At 42.9% G+C, this 11458-nt stretch overlaps 1 protein-coding gene across 2 annotated transcripts in view; it reads left to right on the top strand.

Annotated features, from left to right (window-relative positions):
• The first annotated feature begins 3084 nt into the window (after positions 1 to 3084).
• The window catches only part of LOC138487889 (NXPE family member 1-like), a 342495-nt gene continuing 334121 nt past the window's right edge, over positions 3085 to 11458 (top strand). For both annotated transcript variants that reach the window (XM_069614509.1, XM_069614508.1), the window contains exon 1: positions 3085 to 3202. The gene's annotated coding sequence lies outside the window, so the exon portion shown is untranslated. The remainder of the gene's footprint in view (positions 3203 to 11458) is intronic.

Below are 11458 nucleotides of genomic sequence, written 5' to 3'. Positions count from 1 at the left end.
CCCGCCTAACTACATGTCATCATACAGGCTCTTATCGCTCATTAATGTTGAAGCTAAGATATTTGCTAAGGTATTGGCGAACCGAATGCTGCGCCTGGTCTCCACATTAGTCCACCCTGATCAGAATGGTTTTATTCCCCTAAGATCTACTGCGCTGAACCTCCGTAGACTATTTGGTATTATGGCGCAGATAGATCCAGGCAGAAGCGCAGTCGCTGTGGCCCTAGACGCCGAGAAGGCATTCGACTCCGTTTCGTGGGTGTATCTCCTCACGGTGTTGGAAGCATTTGGGGTGGGACCCGCCTTCATTAGATTTGTCCGGCTACTCTACACCGCTCCAGGTGCCAGAGTATGCACCAACAGAACCATCTCCGACTTTTTCCAATTAGGTAGGGGTACACGGCAGGGGTGTCCCTTCTCGCCCATCTTGTTTGCCTTGACTATTGAGCCCATGGCAGCGGCTGTCAGACTGAGACATGGGGATAAGGGAATAAACATGAAAGGCTCCATCCAGCTAATTTCACTCTACGCTGACGATACACTCCTATATGTCCACGAACCAGAGAAAAATATAGCGCCCATTATGACCGATATACATGAGTTTGCAGAATACTCGGGATATGTCATCAACACATCTAAATCGGAAATATTATCGCTCACCCCCACCACTAAATTCCCAATAAGCACATGCAGACTCAAATGGTCGGAACAGCACATCAGATACCCTGGTGTGCTAGTATCTAGAACCAGACACACGCTTTATGCAGACAACCACGAACAGGCACTACAGACTTTGGGCACCAAGCTACAGATTTGGGCACACCTCCCCATATATGGCAGAATAGCACTACTCAAAATGATAGCCCTCCCAAAGCTACTATACTTCTTTGTAAATATACCCATATGGCCGGGCAGAGACTTCTTTTCAAGATTGCGGTCATTGGTAGTCGCCTTCCTATGAAACGGGAAAACGGCAAGAATCGGGTGGGAGAAAATGACAGAGCCCTATAACACCGGGAGTATAGCGGCCCCAGACTTTGAGCTCTACTATCTTGTCGCTCAGGCACAGTTTGCGAAGTACTGGTACGAAGAGTCAGATGAAACACCACACACGGGTAACACCACACACGGGTAGAAACACAAACTATATCTCCTGCAGACATCAGGTCAGTTATATTTAATCCACGACACAAAGACATATGCGATTATGACCCGGTCAGCTGCACGGTCTGGGCCTGGGGCGCGCTTTTTAAAAGATTAAAGCTGGACACTCCATATAATCCAGAGGTCCCCTTGTGGAACTTTCCGGGTATCCCCCCAACTTCTGATACGTGTATCCAGGAGGCCTGGGACCCTCATATGGAAATGAAGGTGGACAATATGTTCATAAATGGTAAATTCGCTACTAAAGAAGACTTCACGCGAGCAATGGGCGGTGGGCCCCTCAAAATACTACAATACTACAGGGTTAGAGCTGCGTTTCAGAAAAGGTGGGTGATGTTTCCAGATGAGCCCCCCCCAACACCCCTGTACACAACTTATCACCACGAAAGCTGGGCTGGGTATATCCAAATTATATGTGGCAATACAAACCCACAACCCTACAATAAACCGGTTCAAAGACAAATGGGAGGCAGACCTGCAAATGCCCATCCCCGAAGATAAATGGAACAGATACTGTGCACTCACGAAAAAAGTTTCTTTAAATGCGGGGCTACGCCTGATCCAATTCAAACTCCTTAATAGATTGCACTACACGCCAGCTAAGATGGTAAAATTTGTGGCGGAATACGGGGGGAATGCCCCAAGTGTGGGATCCAGAGTGCTGGCTCCTTTCATATGTACTGGGAGTGTCCTGCGCTGTTGAGATTCTGGGGAGAGGTGGTCGAGATACTGTCAGAAATCATGCAGATACCCCCACAGTTAACTCCCCAAAAATACTTATTTGGAGACATCGACAAGTGTTCGGAGAAAACTAGGAGATTATTTAATGTTTCATGTGCGGTGGCGAAGAAATATATCCTTCAAGCCTGGAAAACTGCTACACCACCAACCATGACCACTTTCCTCCGTGAACTGACAAATACCAATGAATGTGAAGAACAATATGTTTTGACATTGCCTGGGGCAAGCCGACCAAAAGACATATGGGGCCCCTTCCGCACGTATTTGTGTGAAATGCTCTCAGATGATGGAGTGTCCATGTAACACTAAATGTAAACGTTTTACCTGTTGACTTGTATGTATTGATGGGATTGGGTTGCTGTAACTGTTGAGACCACTGTTGAACAATAAAAAGAGTTTAAAAAAAAAAAAGAATATTAGATGTTTTTAACATGACTCTTGGCCCGGCTTAAAAAATGTCCCCACCTTGCACTATTTTAACATCACCTGGTTAAGCCTACTTGTCATTTCTTTTGACATTTTGGATCAAGACCAGGTTGGTCTATGGTTTTATAAGAGACCACATTTCAAAGTGGATTTTAATCTTATTTACAGGTGGTAGAGCAAAGGTATCTCTTGCATTCATACATATTTTACTAAAATACTCTGATCCCCTTCCAGACTCTAGCCTATATCTTAAAACTGGATGATTTAGATTAAACTTCCTATCAAGAGGCTGTTAAAGTAATTACCTTATGATTGGCAAGTCTGCCACAACGAACCTCTTCTATGCAACTTCAAAATCTTCCTGGATACGTTTCCACTGAGGCTGCAGAGTTGTATACATTTCTAATTTCTGATTCGAGCGTGTTGTCTGCTGATCACCTTGTCAAAAATGGATGGCTCAATGACCTCTCTGGTCAATATACTACCATGTTTTGTATTTTAAATAGGGCATACCTTACTCATCATGTTTTTTAGATTTTCTCGCAACTTGACAAACTTGTGCTGATCTTGCAAAGAATGTACTGCTGATTTCAAACACTGTATTTTTTATTGTAAATTTGTATTCTCAATGTGGGGGAAGATTTTGACAACAATACAAAAATGTTCCATTTTACTGCTCAATGCAATCTTGACAATTTAATTGCTAGATCACATCTTTACTCTGATTTAACCAATATTCTCTCTCCCAGGTTATTCCACTTTCTGGTCTGCATTGGTTTCCTTCTAATATCTTCTAATTGGAAAAGTTTTGATCACTTATACTATGCTACTTGGTGGAATTACATATGGTACATCCACAGATTGGAAACAGGTTGTGCCATCTCTCTATTTGATATCCAAACATGTGATCAAAAGTAGAATGCGTTGATTGAATATCTTAATGCCTCCTCAGCTGACTCTTTAATTTGTTACTTCAGTTTTCGTTTTGTTTGTTTTTCCCTCAGCTCTTGTGTCTTGTTTTGTCCTGTCGGTTTATTATTCTATTGTGTTCTTGCAGTCCTTTCAAGTTTATATCTCTCATCTATTGCTTAAATAAATTCTGATGTTACAGCTTTGCAAATTAATTTTTCTTGACATCATTAATTAGACGTTTACTTTCTTGCATTTATTGTAACCTTGATACACAACTTAATTGTCTTCTAATTGTTAACTCAATTTGCATATTTATCTTGGATTATTTGACTGCCAATTCTTATAATTGTTGTTAATTGCTGTATTCTGTATTTGTTCATTATAAACACTTAATAAAAATTACTTAACAAAAAGAAGAACTTGAGACCTGTCTCCTTCAAAGGTTCAAAAGGGCCCAACTAAAAAGAGGACAACACCACGGGGAGTTTCCAACATAGAGATGCCTCACATGCCAGAGGACGAAAGACAGAAAACTCCTAAGCCGGTTTTCCACAAGATGCTATCCCAATTTCTAAAGACCCAGTGTTCCCTAAATGCTCTAGGCCACCCACTGAGCCCAAGGGATGACTCTGCCAGCCCTTTGTCAAACCCATTGTATAGGAATTTCAACACAGAGGGAAAAACAAAACACACTCTAATGCTGATAAACCAAGCTGTTCACACCAGCCCCTGAAAGTATCCCAGTGCCTCTCATAACACTTGCGTGTAGCAGGCCGTCAATATATCTGTAATGGCCATTTCACTTGAACGGAAATACCAGGGTTCATGAACCCCTTCATCTGAATCTCCATATCGTCAAGTAAATTGCACTCCTCTGGAGCCCCCTACTGTCTGCTCAAGGTGGGAGACCAATAGGGAATTCTACACACTGTTGCCACTGCTAGTTCCAGAAGCACCAGAAGCCACCCTCTCTGTGGCTAATATAGTACCAACAGAATTATGTCTGCCTGACTTGACCCAATCTTCCCCAGTACCCTTGGATTCAGAGGAATTCTGGAAAATGCATTCAAAATCCACCTGGGCCATGCCAAACTCAGAACATCCAACCTCATACCACCGGGGACAGAAATCTGGGAAATATTCTCTAGCTGAGGTGTTTCTGTAGAGGCAAACAGATCCAAAATCAGAGTCCCAAACCTGTGGTATAATCTCTGGGATGACATGGCCTAAGGATGTCTCCTGGGAGCCTGGGAGCAAGCAAAAACACTGCTGAAATGGTCTTCCAATGTGCTGTACACCTCCCACCCTCTTACATGAGCCACATCTAAGACTGCTATGTGACCTTCTGCCCAAAGCCCAATCTCCACTGCCAACAACCTCAGACAACTGGATCCTGCACCTCCATGATGATTGATGTAAGCCACTGCAGTTTAATTGTCTGTTCTGATCAGAACAGTCCTGCTGGTCACCACCTCCGTAAACAACTGAAGGGCCCTGCCAATGGACGATTTTTCCCTCCATTTCCAGAGTGGGACTTCTCAATTGGCTCTCACTGCTACTGGTGCGCCAAATGTTGACGGGTAGCCCTCCAACCCAACCCAATAGTATTGGTAGCAACCATGATCCTGTCCACTAGACATAGACGTTAATCCCTTTCTTTCAACTGGAATTTACCAACCACCACCTGAGCTTGTTCATCGGCTCTTTCAAGATAGGAATCCGTTCCAGAAACTGAGAATATGTGAAACCCAGGGTTGTAGGTGCAATCTTGCGTAGGGCCCCAGAAACTCACAAGAGGCCATATTTCCTTGACCCGTACAAGATCCCTGGCCGAGGTTGACTCACACCAATTACTCCCTTGAGGCATTTCTGCAGATTCTCTGTTCTGACCTCTGGAAGGAACACCTTCCCCTCTCTTGCAGCGAAAATGGGCCCTACGAACGTCCGGTGCTGTCATGGTTCCAGGTGGGATTTGTTTAGAATTATCAGGAAACCCCATTCCTTCAGCACATGACAGGTCTTCACCAGCATTTGAAAAGTTGCCCTGGCTTCCGACCTGACTAGCGAGTAGTCTTAATTAGGGAACAATTGTATCCCTTCCAAAAGTAGCTAGGTGACTATTGGAGACAGGAACTTGGTGAATACCATTGGGGCAGATTTGAGACAAAAGGGTAGAACCTTGAGCTGAAAGTGCATCCCCATCACTGCAAATGGGAGGAATTTCTGATGAACCTCTCGGATTGGGACATGGCAATAGGCGTTTTGTAAGTAAGTCGATGGATGCCAGACAATCCTCTTTGGTAATGAATGACAAGATCTTCTGTAGAGTATCCATTTTGATCGGGGCCCTGCAAATACATTTTTTTAAGCCTTTTATGTCCACAATCATTCGTAATTTGGTCTTGTCCTTGGGCGCCAGAAAGATAATTGAGCAATACCCCTGCCTCTCTTCCTTTAAAGGCACACTCTGTATGGCCTCTTTCTCCAGCAGCCCCTGTATACCCTGGGTATGGATTCAGAATTTTTACTAGCTGTGTATTGTTATTCTTGATAAAAACCGTAGCTCCACAGACGAATTAGTACACAATCGAGCAAAGGTCAAGATACTTTTATATCAGCAGGGTTGGATCTCTACGTTGGAGTCTGTGCACTCCTACCCCTTGCTAAGTCACCTGACATTGTTTTTGTTGGAATCTGATTCTATCAAAGCAGATTTGGGATCAAGCATCATGTTACTTTTGCAACTTGGCCAGACAGTGTGAATCACTCAAACATTGGTTGACAACAGTGTAGTGTATTCTCAAACCTGAGCGTTTGTACTTAAAGAAACTTTTTAGATACAATACTGGAAGTGAGGACAATCAAGTGTGGTCTACGTGTTTGGCTGGGCAAACCACCTCAATTGTAATCGCAGTCACAGGATTCTTAAACGTGATGCATTTGTATGTATTTTCTTATGATTAAGGTTCAAGATGATATTTTATGATTTTAGTTCTTTTGAGTGTTTATGTTAATATTTGATGAAATGTGAAAATATGATGAATTTGATTAAGTTGACGGTGAAACGAAATGTTTTAGTCTTTTTAGGTATATGAAATTTCATGTTGGGCCATTTTATATTCTATACTTCAGTTTCTGTGTAATGCTTGTAATGTATGCTGGTATCTTCACTTTTTACTTGTATTGTGCAGTATTAAATGTTGAATCCATTTTCAACCATATAATTAAAAAAAACATTAAAAAAATAAAATACCCTGGGACAATGCCTTCCAAGTCTTGTTGCTGTACCATGAGGATGGTGACCATACTGTTCCTGAGGGTACTGGGGGCTGAGAAAATTCCAGTCTGTAATCCCATGTGACTGTCCTGATGGACCAGACGTCACAGGCAAACTCCTGCCATATATTTGCAAAATGTAGTAGTCTGCTCCCCACTGGCCCACAGTGGATGTCAGGACTTGTGTGGTCTGTGGGAATTTCCTCTTAACTTCGTTGAAACTAGGCCTGTCCGTGGACTTGTGACTTGCTCTCATCCTGTGCACTTCTCTCAATTTAGCCTTCGAGTATTGTGAGGATTTTGAGCCTCCTGATATATTCTCCTTTTTTCTGGAGCCTGTCTGCACCCTTGTTCACCTTCAATACCTTATGGACTTTATCTTTCCGGGTGGCGCCAAATAGCTTACTGCCTTCAAAGGAAAGCTTTAGTCCAATAGCCAGCTGTGACCCGTCAGTACACCAGTCCCTTATGTGCACATATCTTTGCCGAGAAATGGCAGAACCCATAGCCATAGCCGCTCCTCTGACCCCAACATAGGAGATGTCTGAAAGTAGCTCCACTTGCTTAGCATCTCCCTCAAATCGAGATCAAATTACTGCCTTCTTCAATAGCTTTGTAAAGCCTCTTTAACCCCGTTTAGCACTGTCCCTGTTGTGCAGGACACATAGGTATTGGCACTAAGGATCAAAAAGGCCCCTGAATGGTCCTTTTAGAATGCTGAATCTGCCTTTTTGTCCATAGGGTCCTGGACCACAGCCGCCTCTGCTGCCATCAATGACCTTCCACAAGACTAAAAAGGATCAAAACCAATCCTGCCGGTTCCGGCATTGACTTCACCTCGTCGCTTAATGGATACATTTTGGACATGAACCTTGGCATCTGAATGTGCTCCAGATCCTTCCGCTCATCCTGGATCTTCTCCCTGATGACTGAATCCAGGGGATGCCCCAATTTAGGGAGATGCTTGTATTAGCGAATCTGGTGATTTGCTGATGGACCGGGGACCTAGTGGCTCCAAAAAACCCCATGTATTCCAATACATGAAGAAGTATCTTGGCAACTTCCTCTCTGTCAATGTACTTCCCCGTAGGGTCTGGATCTATTTCTGATGAAGAAGATGCAGTGGATCTTGCGCTGGATGAGGATTTATTTATTTATTTATAACGCGCCAGAGCCTGCAGGCATCAGGGCGCACACCAACACCATGACAAAAATAGATAGGACAGAATCAAGCACGAGGTTAAGTCAGGATGAAGATGACGTGGAAGAGGGAATCCACCTCCTTCTGGCATGCCTCTTTTCCTGTAGAGCCTGCTTAACAACCAGCTTGACTTCCTTTTTGGATAAGCCCTTCCTCTTTTTTCTTATGGGGCTTCGAGCTTTTACTCCTCTTTGGAGGCGTTCCTTCCAGGGAAGAGAGGCCATCCTCTTGTTCCCTATGTCTCTTCTTTTCTTTCCTTTGCAATGAGTTCATTATGCCTTCAACAGTTATGAGCCATTGAAAAGTTGTCTCAAACTTTATAGTCCTCTGCAGGCTCACGCCTGAGCTGTCTAGCATTATGCCCCAACCAAGATAGCCACTGCCATCTGACAACAGGGGTGGATCCACTTCCTGGACCCGTCAATTCAATGTTCTGGCTCTGCATTGGGCCCAGGGAGTACTCCTTCCTCTCTCAGCCGATGCCCCGCCTCCTTACCGGTGCGCAGATCAGCTTTCCATCTCTGGACAGGGCTTGTTCTACTGCCAGGATCACTCTCGGCCTGAACCAGGAGAGGAGGGGACAGCAATCATTGACTTTGAAGACCAGGAGAAAGGAGGATCGCTGGAATATAAGGTACGTTTTATCCACCTTCTGGATCCTGTCCGGTGGACAGGAATTAAAAAAACTAGGGATTGTGGATAAACGGGAGGAGCATATACGTGGAGGAGCCGGGAGGGATAGGAGTAAAGAGTACAGATTCCATGCTGTTTAAAAACAAGCAAATACATTTGTGTTTGTGTATTTGCTTTTACCTTTAGTGCTCTGTGAGATTTTTTGTTAACTTAGATTTCCTGCCCGCGGCCGCTCCCATGATTTTGACTGTATTTACATGTTTTTATTGTTGTAACATTTTTTCTGTTCTTTGATGGGAATTTATATTTCCAAATAAAGATTTTATCATTCACTCTCCCACTCCCATACACATTCATGTTTTTTTACATGTAAATGCCTGGCGCAATGGCGCAATCACACACTCCTTGCTGTACAGACACACACACATTTATAATGCCTAGAATTGTCACCAGCCATCTTCTTGAGACGTGCTGGGTGGAGAGGATAACCCAGGGACAATACGTTTGTCTTGAAAGCAAAACAGCACCCAACACACGGTTCAAATCCTGTTTTCGTGCCTAGAGGTTGGTCTCCAGCACTAATGATACAAAAGATTAATTAATGAATCCCCTTGCTCGTCATAGTACTTACAAAGTGACATGGACCAGCTGTGGGACGGCTCTGCTGCTATACCCATGTGTTTTGTTTGCTAATAAACAAAGTAGGAGAATTCTGGCTAATCCAGCCGCTTGTTTACCTCATTTGGAGCGTGGCATGACAGACTCTGCAACAGTGTTTACATAGTTACCAACATGATCCATTCTAATCTGTAGGTGCTTATGCAGTCCTTGTTTCTTTGCATTCTGGGAGTTGTAGTCCGAGTTTTATAATGGGACCCCAGGAAATACAAGTCCCAGAATGCAAAGACAAAACAGCACTTACAGATTAGAGTGGGTCATGTTGGCAACTATGTGATTCCTGTCGGAAATGGGATCCTCCTCAGTTTCTAAGGACTGCGATGAGGAAGCTGGACTTAAAGGTAGTGTGCGTGATTAACTTAATGGAGCATGGGAAGAATGTGCTCTGTCAACTTTGGCTTCCAGTGACAGCTTTGCTCTAGTACTCGTTTATCTCTGGACTTAGTGGTAATGTGTGTTCTCAGCATTACTGAGGCAACGTTTTGAGTTTCTTTTGCTGTGGGACCCCCCCTTTATTTCGCTTGAAGCAAATATCCCCACAAGAATGTGAACAATATCAGCAATTGCCTATTTTGCAATAAAACGCATCAAAAAGATATTGGCAATTTGAAAAATACAGCTGCAAACTAGCCAGGTTGCAGATCTAATTTTGGTGATCTGTATTGCAATTATTAAATGGTGGCAATGCCAACAATTTAGGCTTTTGTGTTGGTATAGGAAAGGCACTTTCCAGGCACTGCAGCAATGGTATTAAATGGCCATTGATGGGAGCAGGTGCAAAATGGTGCGAGTACCTGGGCATTTTATAGTAGTGTCCAACAAATGCCTACTACTTGCACACAATCCAAAACTATTGGCTATGACAATGCTTGTTTTTAACAGGATTTCAATAAAGGATACTGCATAGTGCTCATAAATCGAGTGGCTGCTAGGCAGACCTGATTAAGCCATTTGTATTACACCAGTGGCGGGTTTAAAGCTCAAATTAAGTAATTAGCTCTCAGAAGACTGCTTTGACAAAACACTGGCAGGCACTTCCAGTGCAAAGTTTGATTAAAGCCATCTCAAAGAGTTCCCATGAGGAGTTATTTTGGGCAGGGGGGTTTGGGTGGGAATGGCCATAGAGATAGCATGGCCGTTGGCAGTCAATGGGTGTGCACATAACCAAACAACACGTTTAAGCTTTGGGTCTGATCTGACTGTAATGCAATAGTTTCAGCTTATTACCACCCAATAGCCAAAACTAAACAGGAGTAAAAACATGATGCTATTTTGGCAGAGAAAGTGCCAGCATAGAACTCAATTACTGTTTCCACCAGCCTCATAACCTCTCCATGCCAAAAAACATGCATTAGTGTGAGCGAGTGATGTTCGTGCTGGAATTAATGCACAGGATTCCCATGGAATCCACCTGTTTTCAGCACCTGTTGAAATCGGGCGGATTCCAAAAACAGCCATAATAAACGCTTCTCGCAAGTGTGCATTGTGGTAGGCATTTACACTTTTTGGACTCAGAAGAGCAAAAAAAGTAACCTGTTTCTGCCAGGTTTAACACGTTCTTTTTTTATACCTAGTAGTGCAAATGAACATAGTTTCCTGAAAGGGAACAAAGTGCACAGAAGTTCGTTTTAGGTGGACCTATCATGCAATTGACCATTTTTAGAAAATGAATGCAAAATGGAAGAAAAAGAAAACAAGAAAACAAACCAAGAAAACATGAAAAAATCCTATAATTTATGTGTAAAATGTGAAGTCCAAGTTGTTGTTATAGGGCCACATATCTGCAAATGGACCAGTTGTACACGCTTCAAAAACTAACACAAACAGTGATTTGCTCGGGATCACACATCGTGATCATGCTGAGAAACCACAAATGGAGCCGATGCATCCTGTATTCAGTTAACAATTTAGTAACCGACAACACATATATTTCTATAGTAACAATAACCCGGCCTAATCACATCCCTGACATTATCTGAGCCGTAGTATTACAAAAGCATTTATAAAGTTTGAAGACTCAATATAAAGTAATGTCCATTTGTATTGTGTGTGAAACGGTTACATAGCACCTTCCTCATTAGGGAAATCTTTACCCCCCATTACTCCTTACCTCTATATGATCGTTCCTTAACCTTTTAAAGTCCATAATACATGGACAGTCATATAGTGATCTTCACAGTTTAGGATCATTTAGTTTCCCTTTCGAAAATATTCGTAATGAGTGGCATACTAACCAAAGGGATGACAAATATCTATTAAAGATGCACACAGTATAAGCCATGAATTAATATGAAAGTGAGAAGACAACCAAATGGATCTATGAACAGTTGTGACTAATGGGATAGGTAGTTAATTTGGCGATTGTTTGTAATCACATTTCTCTGCCAAAATAGGCAGCGGGTGCGTAAGGGTAATACAAAAGGTGGG

This window comes from Ambystoma mexicanum, chromosome 9 (genome assembly GCF_040938575.1).
Source record: "Ambystoma mexicanum isolate Mex_15411 chromosome 9, UKY_AmexF1_1, whole genome shotgun sequence".
Lineage (NCBI taxonomy): Eukaryota > Metazoa > Chordata > Amphibia > Caudata > Ambystomatidae > Ambystoma > Ambystoma mexicanum.
Note: the sequence above shows the minus strand (reverse complement) of the source record. Positions and strands in the feature narration are given on the sequence as shown.